This window comes from Mus pahari, chromosome 1 (genome assembly GCF_900095145.1).
Source record: "Mus pahari chromosome 1, PAHARI_EIJ_v1.1, whole genome shotgun sequence".
Taxonomy (NCBI): Eukaryota; Metazoa; Chordata; class Mammalia; order Rodentia; family Muridae; genus Mus; species Mus pahari.
Genome location: NC_034590.1, coordinates 151,870,340 through 151,886,082, shown reverse-complemented (window position 1 = coordinate 151,886,082; position 15,743 = coordinate 151,870,340). Strand labels below are relative to the sequence as shown.

General features: G+C 45.4%; 1 protein-coding gene across 40 annotated transcripts in view; it reads left to right on the top strand.

Annotated features, from left to right (window-relative positions):
* Sorbs1 (sorbin and SH3 domain containing 1) overlaps window positions 1-15,743 on the top strand; it is a 223,240-nt gene that overhangs the window by 49,936 nt on the left and 157,561 nt on the right. For 39 of the 40 annotated variants that reach the window (XM_029532539.1, XM_029532563.1, XM_029532559.1 and 36 more), the window contains exon 2: window positions 11,399-11,483. The gene's annotated coding sequence lies outside the window, so the exon portion shown is untranslated. Of the gene's footprint in view, window positions 1-9,598; window positions 9,616-11,398; window positions 11,484-15,743 lie in introns of those variants that run through there. The other variant, XM_029532536.1, reaches the window with a different exon arrangement.

The window sequence follows — 15,743 nt, the reverse complement described above, 5'->3', positions numbered from 1 at the left end:
CAAAGATGTAACTGTGTATTAGCGTTGCCTGACTTGATTTAATGGAGGTGACCCTGTTTCAACTGAGAGCAGATGTGTGGTGTTTGAGCCAGCCCTTTCTGTTAGACCCTCATGTGTCCTCTCCATTGCTGGCTGTGTGGGACTTTCTGGGCCACAAACCCAAGTTTAAGGATTATGTAGTTAAAGTGGTTTTGAACCTGGGTCTTTATGATCTCGTGTGCTGCTGTTTCTCCCTGTAAACCTGCCTTGATTTTAGTTGTCTTTTTTTTTTTTTTAATGCAATAACATTGAACAATCTAAAACCTAGTAAGTAACAGTCTTTCAGTCATGTTAACCTTGCCTACTGTATGCCTCATTGTCCTCAGCATAACTGTGACTGTGACAACAGCTGCCATTAATCAAATGAGCCCTTCCATGTGTCAGGTACTGTGCTCAGTGTCTGTACAGATGATCTCATGTGATCCTTACAACTCCCCTGTGAGTCCAGGACAGTTAATTTCCTCACCTCGGTTTTACTGATGGGGAAATCGAGGCTCAGTCATTTTGAGCGTGCTTGCGTGCGTGGTTTGTTCGAGGTCTTGAGGTTTGAGAGCAGCAGAGCTGAGAGTGCAATCGCTCCCCAGCCCTTCAGATCAGGACCTCAGGTTTGGGTCATCTGCACATACCAGTCCACCATGTCACCTTCCTGTGCACCTGCTATCAGTCTCCAGCGTGGCATGGGTCCCCAACAGATGAGGTGACTAGACACCACCAGCGTGCCGGGAACCTTCTCTCTGACGCTCTGCCTGGCTAGGTATGAGCGGAATCTGCATGTGTGGGAACTGCAGTTGGACTTGGATCCCTCCTTGATTGCGTTCTTCTTTGGAATGGGGGGGGGGGGCGCTTAAGCCATCCGGGGAGGCATTTCCCAACCACAACAATGATCCTGCTGTGCTTCAGTGCAGCTTATCAGAATTCTTTCTCTTTTGTCCTGTGGGTTCAGGGAGCACAGAGAGCCTCTAATTCCTGTCTCCTGGAGAGATAGGAAGTCTTGGGGGAAAGTGCTCCCTCTCAAAGGATGGCCTTAGTTCCATGCCAGGAACAGGCTGCTGAATAGCAGGTCATACTTTTTATTGCATCGTGGACTTTTGATATCGGATGAAAACTTTGGTCTCCTTTCCCGAAGGCAACAACAGCCTTTTTGTAGTGTACTTTTTTTGCTGAGCATTGTTGCGTGTCATCCCTTCAAATCTTCGTAACTCCATGAGGAAACTGAATCAGCCAGACGGAAACAATTTGCCCATGGACAAATGTCTTTGCATATGAGTTCAGTCCCGGGTTCCTGAGCCACCACATGTGTGACTTGAAGGTAGAAATCCATCTCTGCCCCCAGGGCAACCTGCCTGTCTGGGAAGTAGAGGGAAGAAAGATCGCTCTCATCATCTCTTGCCTTCTTCTGTTTTCGCTGAACAGTTAGGTGAGTTAGCATATCGGTGTCTAAATGTCCTTATCTCCCAGGGATCTTACAGAGTGGCCTAACTGGCATTTCACATTTGATGGGGAATCTCACACTGTGGACTTCCCTGTCTTCTGCTCTTCTGTAGATGAGGGAGCGTGGGCTCTGGTCTTGTTTAGGATAAGGACATTCTCACTGATGCCAGTGGAAGTCACTGTCCTGTAGTATGTCTTCAGTGTGGCCCACAAGTAAAAAGTATAGCATGCCTATAGTTCCACTAAGAGCCTATGAAGATGACTTGTGAGCACTGACTGTGCTTGGCCTTTGGTTTGAAGCCACAGAGGATATTTTCTTAGAGCCGTCATCCATCAATAATAACAGATTTTGTCATATTCCATAATCCTTTTCCTATCTTCCCTCCTCCCTGCTTGTCTGGAATTCCCACAGCAAGTGTTCTACATATTATAGTATTGTGGAATATCACTCCTGAATGAGAATTCAAATACCTGTAGTTTGCCCTCCCTTTTTTGGAGAACTAGAAACAGGCAGAGGCAGGAGCTTGCCCAAGGCCCCACAGCTCATCCACAGCCGGGCCAGAACACAGCTTGTCACCCTTCTCAGACCATGCGCTTTATCTCATTCCTTAACTCCCTTTGCAAGCAGATGCAACAGGGAACCACTTTTCCCTTATATGGCTGTATGCTCTCTGCTTCTTCCGTGACTGCAGAGGCTGGGTCGATTCAGAGTCTTTCCTTCCTCCTCCGACTTCCGCCCCCACCACCTCAGGGCATGTAATGAACCAACTCCAGAGTTCTGAATGGTGTTAGGCTCACAGGTCATGCTATGAGAACTGCTAACTTCTCAAACATGAGGGTAGCTCCGTGCTGTAGAGTCATAGACTTTCCTCTTTCTATGTACTGGGTTCTCCCATTTAGCATGGTGATGAGTATAGTCAAGCAGGAAACTGTTGGAAGCCAAAAGTGCTATGACTGATTGATAGTGGCTGCTTTGAGGTCCCTCTCCAGTAGCCATCTGTACAAAGATCACATTTCTAAAACTTGGTCCGAGCTGGTCCGAATAGTGATGCTTAGCATGCCGGGGTTGTAGCTCACTAGCTCACTACTCCTCGAGACATACCTCTGGGAGTGATCATGGACTTCTCTGCTAAGGAGAATTCCATTGCGTGTTACTCAGCTCTCCTAGTTCCTCTGCCTTCTAAGGACAACTGTCTCCTGCTTAGCTCTGTTTCTGGGCTTCCTCATAGAGAGTCAGAGCAATGAGTACAGGCTGAAACGGATGGAGGAGAGGGTCAGAGTTCCACGTGAATGTTGGTAAACAATGGCTGTACTTGTTTCTGGAAAGTTTAATACTTGTGTGAGAGAAGAAACAGCAGCAGCCAAAGGAGGTAGAAGAGGCTTTGAAGAGCAGACTGGGGTGGAGGTGGGATGGAGAACAGAGGAGTCCTTGGAGGAGCACAGGCCAGCAAAAGATAAGAGAGAGATGTATGGAAGACTTGAAAGATACCTTCCTGTGCATCAAGAATTTAGACTCTGGTACATGGAAGCCAGGGTGTATCTGGGTTTCTCCAGCATGTTCAGTCAGGATGGTGGGTTTGGGAAATGTGTTGCATGAGGTCCCTCCCAGTGATGCCCTGTTGGAATCAGCACCTGTCAGTGACATCTGTCACTGTCTAGTATTCATGACAAGACTGGTTCCATCCTCAGTGTGGCATTGACTAGGTCTGGTGGTGTATGATCCGAGTCTGAGGAGGTTGAAGGGAGGAGTATCAGTAATCCAGGGTTATCCTTGACTATATAAGGAGTTGGATGTCAGCCTGAGCTTCACAAGACTGTCTTCAAACAAACAAACAAACAAAAACCCCAATGCACAGAAATGTCATTTTCCCATTCAGTTGCTTGTTCCCTTTATCCCCATCTTCGAAAGCAGTTTGAGGTGTTTTGGATTTAGTTTGAGGAATATACCAGTTCATTCAGTTTTTGTGCTTACTACCAATAGAAAAGAAAAGAAATTTGCTTTAAGGAAAAGATTGAATTTCTAGACCATATTTTAGTCACAAAAATATTCTTGAGGAAGGATACTTTAATTTTTGTCCTTTAAGAAATTGCTCTTTTCTACTGGTTTGAGGTGGGACTGCTTGGCTTAGATAAAGACTGCTTTCTTCTGGCAGCCAGCCTCCCGGGGTCTAATCGATCTGTGCGTACTGTCTGCCTAACATTCATGTTCCGTGATGATTCTTCTCCGAGAGGCTAAAGGCTTAGAATCCGCAGGCTGCTGGGACTTGCAGGTCTGTGCATGGAGCCCTTTGTGTTGCCTCTGGGGACAGCAGGAACAGCTCTGGTGTAGATGTGTGGCCTTCAGAGAGCTCTGACAATGCTTGATGCCACTGGGTCACAGGTGAGGACCGAATGAGCATGTGCTCTGGGCTTCCTGATAATCCTGCTGATCAGGGCCACACAGCACAGTCTTGTCAGCCTGCTTGCCAAACCATTAGGTGCCATGACACCACACACACACACACACACACACACACAAATATATATACAAAAATACATGTAGGTATGTGTATGTATGTGTAGGTATGTATATATACACATGTGTGTATTTTTATAGAGCTGTGGATTGAACCCAGAGCTTTGCACATGCAAGGTAAGCTCTCTGCCACTTTGCAGTACACTCAGCCTCCTTGTCCGTACTGTTTGATCACCTTGACAATTTGTGTCGAGACAGGAAGTACCAGGTCTTTTTTATATTTGAAACAATATCCAGAGCAGATAATCATTTCCTACCTAGGTTTAAAAGATCCTGACAGTCTTTGGCCATGGAAAGGCTTGTGATCAGTTCCTTCCCTCTCTACAGGCCACACGTCCCCTTTGCAGGCTGGCCTGTCAGACTGTTCGCCAGAGAAGTCCAAGGCACTCCTAGAAGTACTGGACCCAATTCCTTAGCTTCGAGTGACTCCTAGATTGAAGCAACAAGATGCTCCAGTCTCTTGTGTGTGGTGCAGATGGTATCTGTCTGTTGTCGCTGGAGAACCACCGGGTCATCTGCTGTTGCTGTGCAGAACTGGGTAGAAACTAAGAGATCAAACTTTGTCCTTTTAAGAAAGCAGGAAGAAGGAACGAAGGATGGATGTGTGAGGCAGTGTGTGTGTGAGTGCGATCAGTTACCTTTCTTACTTGCTTCCCCTCAAACCCAAGCCCAGGGTTTGGGATGTTATCATACCCACTTAGGGAGAAAGATAACTACCTGGGAGATGGATACCTTGCTTAGCTGTTGGCTGTTGGCTTATGTTCTGTTTTCTATTATGGCTATGACCTCAACACTAGAAGTTTCTCTCCAGTCCGATTGTGCAATAGAATATGATAAGTAATATATGAGTTTCTGGTAGTCACATTTACAAAGTAGGAACAGGTGAAGTTCATTTTAGCATGTTTTATTAACCCAGTATCTTAAAAAAAAAAAGGATTTCACTGAGTAATCAGTATAAAAATATTACGAATCAGGAGGCCTGTAATGGATCTGACCTAGGTCCTCAGCATATATGTTATGGTTGGACAGCTTGGTGTTCCTGTGCGATTCCTAGCAGTCGGTGCAGGGCTGTCTTTGACTCTTGCCCTGCCTTTGGGACACCTTTCTTCCTACTGCGTTGCCTTGATGCTAAGCCTGTAATCCCTCCATTTGGAAGTTAGAAGCAGGATGATGAAAAGGTCAAATGTAGCTTGGACTGCATAGTGAGTGCCAAGCTAGCTTGGTGCAACTATGTTAGATTCAAGTATGAAGGTATAGATGTGCGTGTGTGTCACCTGAGAGGGATATTGAAGTGTCTCCATCAGACTGGAGCCCCAAGCGCTCCTTCTGTGCAGTCTAATTGGGACTGTCTATACCTTAGCTGTCCCTGGGCTAAGGTATAGATCACACACACACACACACACACACACACACACACACACACACACACACACACACACACACAAACGAATTTAACATTGTGCAAATAATCTGAAAACTCTGTTGAGGTCCACAGAACATGCCCTAGGCCTGGTAAGGCCTGTTGAATCTCGAATTTTCAACCTCTATTCTAGTCTTATCTGTTCCCTTTTGTTTGTTTGCTTGTTTTTTTCTTTTTTGGTCAGATAAAATTCATACTACATAAAATTTACTGTTCAACCACTTCCCAGTAGGCAGCTCAGCATTTTCCAGCATATTGTCAAGTCGTGCAATCATTAACACCTTTTTCTGGCATGCCCTAACGAAGCCCCTTATCCATCAGCATTCGTCTCTATTCCCCTCTTTTCCCCATCCTCTGGCGTCCAGTAATCTACTTTCAGTCTCTATGGCTTGTCTGCTCCCAATGTTTATGTAAATAGAATTAAATAATAAGGATTTTTGTTTGTTTGCTTCTTGCTGGATGTTTTCTTTTTACCAAGGAAGAGATTTGAGACCAGAGAAGGAAAATGACGTTTTTTTGTGATTATAGAGGGGGGAAAGGCTGTCTGAGCTCATCCCTTTGTGCCACAGCTATTGGCCTCTCTTCATTCTGTCGTCAGTATGATGATCATGGCCATGATTTCTTTTAGGGAGGGTTGACCAAACACATTTAGCAGTAGGGTACTTCCTGTTGTGTGGAAAACCTTCAAGTCACTGTGGCTATGGGAATTGTAAATCAGAAAACAAGGTGTGTGGTTCAGGCCAATAGATTTTTGTTAGATACCTACTGTGTGCCAGGCTCAGAACCAACAGGCACATGTTAGATTGGGTGCTGGCCATTAAGGGACACCCAAGTAGGAAAACAGTCAGATGAAAGATGGTTTTTGGATATTGATATAAATACTGTGATAACCGGGGAAGGACACCAGGCCCAGGCCCATGTGGAGGAAGTTTGAGGATTAAAAGGAAGCTAACGGGCAAAGAGGGTTAGACTTCAATAATGGGATCTGTAGCACCTCACTGTAGGTTCATTAGTGGTGACAGAGGATAATGGGGGACATGAAGATGTGCTTCCAGGGGTGAGTTTGCCAGCTACCCCAGTCCATATCTGAAGTTCTCAAATAGTGTATGGTTGAATGGAGGCAGAGTAGGGGAAGCCCAATTTGATAACCGAGTCTCCATGGGGACCCCAGTCTGAGCAGCTAGGGTATACAGTAGAGAGTATACATAGGAGCCAGTATCCAGGTGGTGACAGAATTGAGGAATCATAGCTAATGGCACCAGAAGACTCATCCCAGTGAAGCCATGTCACGGGGTGTGCTCAGAGAGCCCTTGGCCATGTTCTTCTCACCTGGTTACATGTCTGGCTCACATTGAGCACATGTCACAAGCCAGGAACTGTTGTGGTCCTGGGGTTATAGAAATGAGCATGTCAGGTAAAGTGATAATAAATATGATAATAGTGGATCGTGGTAGGTTCTACTTAGACAGGAGCCTTTGCTGCTGAGATTCAGGTTTGGCCTTGGTCAAGAGGTACTATTTCTTCCGAGCTCTTAATGCTGACAAGATAGGAAGAGAAATTCCATTATTTTATTTTATTTTTTTTTATGCAGTAGAAATACAAATTCTGTTACTACTAAATGCAAGTAGCATTAAGGTGTATTGAGTGGGTAGTCTCTGGCCATATATGCTGTGCTTGGCTTCGTTGAGATGTTCTTAAGGGCGCCAAATCAGATAGAATAGGTATGGTATCTGTGGAAGTTTAGTCTTAAACATACAGTCTTAGGGTGGGGAGCAGGGAAGAAACCATCAGCTTGGAGGAAGGAACCATTCATATTCAAGTAGAAGAAAAAGCATAAAGTTACTCTGAATCATTTTAAGTATGTGTGGTTTTATAATTATTTTTAAAGGGAAGCTAAAAAAATTTTTTTTTGCTAGTTTCTAGCTAATTCTCTTGTACTTTATGAGTATTGTGTCATTCAGAGGCCTTGGAAACATTCATTTTTCCTCCTACTGAATTTGTGGAGTAGGTGGGAGAGCTTAAAAAAGCCTTTGAAGACCCAATTCCTCTGCCAATGGATGCGGGAGGAAGAAGTTTGGCTGGCACTGGGACTGGGTGGAGAGAGCCACACTAGTGTGACCCCGTGGCAGCTTCAAGGGAGTTCAAGCTCTTAGGGTGTTGGCATTGGTGATAGCCCCAGTGATCCTAGAAATCCCTTACAAGGTTCAAGAGGGGTTAATTTTGCAAGTTGTCAGGTGATCTTACGTGGGATCACCAACGCAGTGCGATATGAAAGCAAGCCAGAAGGATCAAGTGCTGGGATTTGTTTCCTTTCCAACATGGTTGGTTGGCCTTTTCTCTCTTGGGCTGTGGATTTGTTGCTGGTAGGAAAGAGAAGTCTACCTTGAGCTTGGGAAGTGAGTCTGGCCTTATTGTATTAAGAACACAGAGAGAATAACCAAGTCTGTCTGGGTGGCATGACATTTGGGAGATAGTTAGATGGAAATCAGAGTTTGGAGGTACTGTTTGGGGATACGTGACTTGCTGTCCAACGTGGGATGTGAAGGAAGACAACAAGCAATACCAATAAAAAGGCAAAGCAGAATGGGACAGGTCCTTGTCCATCTATGCGCTGAGGCAAAAGGCAGTGTGAAAGCAGAAGTCATCAGTGCTGTGGAGGAGATACGCATCGGTTTCTGAGGCCATTGGGTATGAGGGCTCCCCTTGGGCTGGCATGGGTTTGGTGGGTCTTGGCTGACGTTTAGTAGGAATGAGAGTAGCTGAGATAGATTTCCAATGGCTAATGCTATTCTGTGGTCTTGGGATGGAGCAGAGAAGAAGAGGCCGAAGCTGAGAGAGATGGGGGCTTTAGCAGGGCCTGAAACAAAACCTGCCATGTCTTTTGAAGCCCTGGACTAAAGTGTCTTGTTTTTGGCCAGGGTATGTTAGGACTGTAGGAAAAGGAATGAATCACTTGAAAATTAAGGACTACCAGAAGGAGCAAAAGCCCCTTTGCCACCCTCCCATAGACCACCCTCCCATAGACCACCCTCCCATACACCACTGTATACCCTTCTAAACTTGATTTCTGACTCAAGTGGAGGTTACTTAGGTGGGAGTGGGACTCCTGGGAGAGTCTCTGTGTTTTGTTGAAGGCACTAAGGCTTGTTGCTTGGCCTGTTGTTCGAGAAGGTTGACCTTGGCTAACGGTGGATTTCTTGGGATTCTGGGAGTGTCTCCTTGTTTTGTTGGAGGATAGTGAGGTTCAGTGCTTGGCCTCTTGTTCAAGCAGGTTGACCTTGGCTAGTTGTGGATTTGTTTGGTGTTGGCTCTCGAAAGGTCATCTGCTAGCGCCGGGTGATATGAGGAAGACTTCTCTCCAGGCTGGTCCATTCAGCAAAGCAGCTTGCTCCAATCCATCATCTCAGTGGCACATACATTTACTTTGCCATTTTTGGCTCGGGATGGCTCAAGCCATTACATGACCACAAAGTGGAAATCTGCAAAGAGAAGTACTCAGCTGGCTTGGCAGGTCTCCACACATTACACTCATCTGCAGTGCTTGCCCTTTGATGGGCAGCAGGGACCTGGGCAGAATGCTTTTGTCCCGAATCTGTTCCTCGAAGGCCATTTGATGTCTGGAGAGGTGCAGATCCTTTGTCCTGCTGGAGGGGGACCTGCACAGGTATGTAGGGATGCAGGTCTGCTGTTGGACTAAGCAGCCCTCATTTCAACTGGGAACATGTAGTCTGGATGTATGCTGCTGGAGAGAGGGAGGCCTGCCTCACTTACCCAGTTTCCATTCTTCCGGCATTCTGTCTTCTGCTTAATGGATGCTTAATTAATGACCTTGAAGAGGTGATTCTGGAGCTGCGCTCTTGGGTAAAAATGTACCCATCCCCAGCTGGGTGCTGGAATCTCTGCTTCCTGTGGGAGGCTTTGGGCTGCCAAACCAAAAATAAAAATTATTTTTGTTATAGTCTCTTTAGTCCTCCAGGTGATTTTCATTTTCAGCCAGATTTTAAAAAAGATTAAAAAAAAAAAAAAAAAAAACCAAAACCTGAAAAACCAACAACCCCAAAACAACAAAAACAAACTTGCCAAACAGTTGTGGTGAAATTCTGTCCACCATTCAGGGGGACTGTGTCTTGTTCCCTCATACTGGCCTGAGCCTGTGTACATGCCGAGCTATGTACCACATTCCTGCGAATGTTGGGTTACATTATGCAAGGTAAGGGTTGGGTTTCTGTTTGTTTGTTCTGGTTGTTTTTCTTTGTGTGAACTGTTGTTTAAGATCGACGAGAAAATAAGAGACCTGGACAAAGCTAAAGCAGCTGGCTTTTCAAATGTCCTTGCTTTTGCCTGCATTGTCCCATGGGCTGGGATGCGATCCTTCTCTTTTTGGCCCCTCTCCTGTCCAGGCTCTGGGGTTTCCCCAGCCTCCTGTCCGTGCTAGGAAGAAGTATCCCTGCTCCTGCTGCACTAGGTGCTCCTGCTCGGTGCTCCTGCGTCTCCTGAGCATGCCCATTCAGAGTGTCTAGACCGACCGGGCCTTTTCCTTAGGACAACTCAAGGGCTGTGCTGACTTTGTATCTCTGTCACCTCACGCAGTAGTCTGGTGTGGGATAGAGCTCAGTGAACCAATCAATAAATTCTTTGAGAGAATGATATAAATAACTCTGACCACCTTAAAGCTGAACGCTGCAGACATTGCAATGCTGGTGTCTTTATACATGAGCATATATAGTTGTCCCCCTTTTGCTTTTCTGTGAATGTGCTAGAGATAAAACCTAAAGCACTCCACATGCTAGGCAAATGTTCAACATCTTCAGCTCTTAGATTTCTCTTTGAAATTTTATTTTTATTTCTGAGTGTTTGCCTGCGTGTGTGTATGTGTGCCACATGCATGCAGTACCTGCGGAGGCCAGATGAGGGCCTCTGTTTCCCTGGAGCTGGAGCTACTGATGGTTATAAGTTGTCCAGTGGGTGTTGGGAATTGACCCAGGTTCTCTACAAAAGTTGAGGCAAACGAGGGCTCTGAGGAATGAAAGCCACAGTTTTCTGTGTAGAGAAAACTCAGAATGCTGGGGTCTGTACTTACAAAGGGTGACTGCTGTGTACTACCAGATCATCAAGGTCTGACACGAATGTTGGCTGTGTTTACAGATGTAACTGTGGGCTTTTCTACCAATTCCCAAATAATGACTTAGAACCTTATTTATGAATAAATGCCTAGGTCATAAGCTAGGTCTGTCCCCTGACTAGCTTGTAGTTTATATTAACCCGTTTTTACTATTCTATGTCTGCCACGTGGGTAGTTACCACTCCCCAGTTTCCTATGTCTGGTCAGACTTCCTGAGCTTGGTTGGGGAATCTTCCTGCCTGCATATTTCCCAGGGGTCCCCCCCCCCCCCCCCTAGACAGGGAACTATAATTATTTAAATAATGATAAAGCCTGTTGCTAATGCATACACAACTGGCCCCCCCCCCCCCGCTGGATGTCCCACCTTCTAATCCTGCCTCAACTTATTGGCCATCAGAGTTTTACTGACAGGTGATGCTTCCACACAGTAAACAGAGATTATCCCTACATACATATCTGATCTATTTGGCTTTTAAAGAGAAGCCAAAAGTGTGAAGTTTATCATCATCATCATCATCCGCAGCAGCAGCAACAGCAGCAGCATAATCATGATCATAATCTTAATTTATTATGTGTGTGTATACACATGATGGTCAGAGGACAACATTTGAGAGTGAGTTCTCTCATTCTAATGTGGGTTCTGGAGATTGAATTCGTTTTTCAGGCTTGTGTGGTGAGAAATGTTTCAGGCCTAAGATGCCTGAGCTTTTCCGTGGCATTCCGGAGTGTTTGCCAGGATGTAGGAAGCAGGTGCAGTGTTGTTCTCTGCAGACTGAGGGCTTGTCCAGCAGTTGGGTTGAGACAAGGCTGCCGAGGTAGGTGAGGCCAGCTTGTTTGTGGTTTACTCAGAATGTTTTGTGTGTTGTTTCAGGAGTTGACATCCATTGGACGACTCTGAGCTCCTCTCTGCCCAGAACTCCAGAACCGATGCATCTTCCCACCACCTTCAAGCACTGGTGAATATGTGTTCTTCTTCTTTCCTCTCCTATTGCAGGGAAGGGGAGTATTGACCATGCACTGTGGTTGGCAGATAGGATGTTCATCTTTTTTCCATGGAAGAAAGGGCTGGTGTGTTAGCTACCTTTCTAATCTCCGATAAAACACCATGAGCAGGGCAGCTTCTAGAAGGGAGGCGGGGCTTAAAATTCCAGAGGGATAAGAGTGCATCGTGGCAGGCAATCACGGCAGCAGGTGGCAGGCTCGGTAGCAGGAGCAGCTGAGAACTCCCACCACCAACTGGAATCAGAGAGAATGAACTGGGAATGGCATGTGGCTTTGAAACTTCAAAGACTGCCCACATTGACACACTTCCTGTAGTGAGGTCACTGTTCTTAAACCTGTCCACACAGTATCCCCAGCTGGGACCCAACCCGTTACAGCCAAGTCTAGGCATACCTAGGGTCTGCCAAGTTTACTGTGGGATCTAGAGTAATTGTGTGATTTCTGGGGTTCCAGACAGCAAAGTATATCTTGAATTGTTTACACTTTGGGGCTGCTTGCTTTGAAGACTAAAGGAGGTAATATATGTGAAAATACTTCAGAGAGAGTGAGGTGTTAGGCAGATACCGTGTCACACGGTGGGCTTCTGAGATACCCTGCAGCTCACTTCTCTCTCACACACTTCACCTTAATTACGTAGCCTTTTCTAGTGTCTCAGAAATAGCTTGAAGAGACAGCTGCTACAGGCAGGTCACTGAGGCCAGGGCTAGAGGGAGTCTTCCTGTCTTGCTTCGCGGTGCTCATCTCTCTCTTTACCTGCTATCCCAAGCGACAAGACTCTAAAGCCTATCTAGCACATTAAAACTATCCTCCTGTATGTGCAGGTTGGTAACATGGCTTTTAAATACTTGTTTTCTGAGACCTCTAGGGTGGTTCTGTAAGATATTTGCATTTTTCTTTTTAAGTGAGTTACTACCACTCTTAACTCTGTTTTATTATATATATATTGTGATTTTTATTTTCTGGTCCCCCAGCTCCTCACAGGTCCTCCCCACCGACCCAATCCCATGTCCCTCCTCTTATCAGAAAACAACGGAGCATCTAAAGTAGCAAAATAAGACAGCGACAAAGAAATCAAACCAGGACGGGGACAAAGAAAGGAGTGAAGAGCCAAAGAAAAAGCACAGGAAAGTCAGACAGACACAGAGACACAACACGTTTCACTCAGAAATTTTATAAAGACACAAAGTTCGAAACCATAATATATAAGCAAAAGACCTATAAAGGTTTAAAAAACAAAAAAAGCTCAGACAAAGCATTATGAAACCAAAACTGTCCAAAAATCCCATTGACTTCACTTTGCATTGGCCACCGATTGCTGGGCAAAGGCCCTTCAGCATGGTTTATATACCTACCCAGTGAGACTCACTTGGAGGTAACTCATTTTTCCTTTGCACAACTCTGCATGTGGTTTGCTTGTTTGTTTAAGTTTTTATTTAAGGTGAATGGACTGCATTTCACAGTTACCTTTATGTTTATTTGTGGTCAAATCATTTCATGTGCCACAAATATTCTTTGGCGGAAACTTGTTCATCGAGGCAGGCAAATGTCCTGTCCCCATAGCAACTGAGAGAAGTTAAACCACACCCATGGCAACCTTGTGCACAGTGCTCAGCTGGGAATGGTCACACAGGTGATAGCTAGTTCACTTCGGAGGTGTCCTGTAAACTCCTGAGGACAAGGACCACAGGAGCCAAGGAAGCTGTGTGAACCATACATTTGATTTTGGCCACTTTGTAAAGAATATCTGACCTGTTTAGTGTTACTGCCTGGTCAGCTTCCATCTTGAGGATCAGGTACCTTTGTGACCCAGTAAGACAACTAACTTCTCATGATGTAACCCCAGGAGGAGCTGGGTGGGTGCTATGGTTGGCTGGAAGAAAGGACATTTAGTCAGAACAGTAGGCCTAGGGCTAGGGACCCAACTCACCCACAGAAGCTGTTTTTTTGTTTTTTTTTTAAATCTGCTTTTGGGGAACATGTTGGTTATTCTGAGTCCCATCTTGAATCCCATCAGGTAGAAGAGGGAATTACAGTGGAGTCTTCGGGGAAGCAGGTGGATGTTTAATCTGTCTAGCAAGCATATGATTATGCATACTCGATGTAAAGACATTGTTCTGGACACTGGGGATTTGCTGTCCACAAGGTGGCTGTGTGTCTACTCATCCTTGGAGCTCAGCCTTGAGCAACGACCACAGATAAGAACATGAACTCCAAGGGGACTGAGATTTCTGCCCTGTGTCTTGCTGCTGTATCGCCACTTCTTAGGCTCCTTGAACCTGATGGATCTTAACTATGTGTGTGGTTATACATGGAGCAAACAAATAAGCCAAGGGAAAAATGTCATTTCTGGGAATAATAAATGCTACAAAAGAAGTTAAAAAAAAAAGTGAGAGAGCCGGAGAAAGAGAGTGAGGGAAGGTGGGAAGGGGAGAGAGACTAATTTCCTATAGAGATCTGAATGGAGGAAAGGAATCTGGGAGGGGTGGTCACAGGGGACAGCAAAGGGAAGACAAACCCTTCGAGACACAGGCTGCTTTGGCATGGTGGAGGAACAGGAAGTGGGCCAGTTTGGCTGACCTTGGGTTGGGGGTGGTTTAGGGAGGGAGGGATGTGAAATGAGATGGTAGTGTAGATGGGAACCAGATTGTATAGGCCACGGTGAAGAGTGTGGGTTTCTCTCTGTCTGAGGATTGTGCTGGAGAAGCTTGGGTAGAGCAGTTAGATGATGTGGCCCTCCACTGTAAAATCACTCTTTAGGATCGTGAATGGATAATAGAAACGAGGGCAGAGACCTTGTCAGTTGCCAGGCGATGGGTAGAGGTGTGGGCTAAACCGTAGAGTGATGGTGAGTAATAAGGTTCGGTTGTGCTTGGAAGATAGAGCCTGTAGCTCAGGGTGGGCTGTGAGCAAAGAGGAGAATCACAGCAGAGCTAGGAGTTTTGGCTGGGTTTATTCAGATGGGGAACAAAGAGGGACCCTAGATTTCAAGGCTGGAGGTGTAGCTCTGTTGATAGAGTACTTATCTGATGGGCACAAAAATCTTGAGTTTCATTCCTCAGCACCATATAAACTTAGTACTAGCAGTCGCCATGTGGAGGCACAAGGACCATAAGTTTAAGGTTGACCTCAGCTGTGTAGTGGACTATGACGCTCAGACAAAAGTTTCGACTGAAACATATTAATTTTGAGATGCCCACTTACCATTATCACAGATATAATAATGTTGCCTGAGTCTGGAAATGGTATCTGTGAGGTTTATCAGCTCTGGCTGGTATTTAAAGCGAAGACTGGATGAGGCTATATGTATGATTTTGACAGAGAAGAGAAAAAGACAAAGGGTGTTTTGTTTTGTTTTGTTTTGTTTTGTTTCCTGGATAAACTCTAGGAAGTAGATTAAGGTCTGGTAAGATGGCTCAGAGTGTAAAGGCATGCCCTGACTGCCAAGCTTGACAACTGGACACCGAGTCTCAGGACCCACATGGTGAAAGGAGAGAACCAACTTCCTTAAGCTCTCCTCTGTCCACTTATGCCGTGACATGTGCACCTGCATATTATACACGTGCATACATAGGCCACATACATGTAATGAAAGATTTTTTTTAAAGAAGTAGACTAAGGACATATGCAAGAGAATATGGTTTGATTCCTCTTTGCTGTGAACTGTACAAATGAAGTGAAGATATGAAAATTGTTACAAAGCCTCATCTTGTATAGGAAATTAAAACACTGTGATTTCTCCAAATCAAGAAAATTCATTCTAGATTTGCACAATTTAAAAATCTGTTTTCTGGGACAATTTATGAGCTGCATTTGTGCACTTGGCACATAAGTGTGCTTTTGGCTGGCAAGCCAGAAGACCAGCATCCTTTGCCAATAATCTGTAAACTGCATTGTTTTTTCTATGGGCTGGAGCTTTGACAAGCTGCATTGTGACTGACTTCAATTTACTCCTCATCCCAATTGTGGTTTGGTCTTGCTGTGTATTAAGTGTGGGCCCCCAAGACCTGGAGTCTGCCTGTAGGACAGGTCCCCAAGTTATTTCTGATTGGTAAACAAAGTTGCCAACAGTCAGTAGCTGGGCAGAAGAGACATAAGTGGGGTTTAGGATTCTCGGGCTTGAGATTGGAGGAGAATGACCCAGGGAGTAGAGGATGGAGAAGGGATGGAGGAGAAACTGCCATGGGTTGGGTGAGAATGTAGGTTAGGTCTGACTA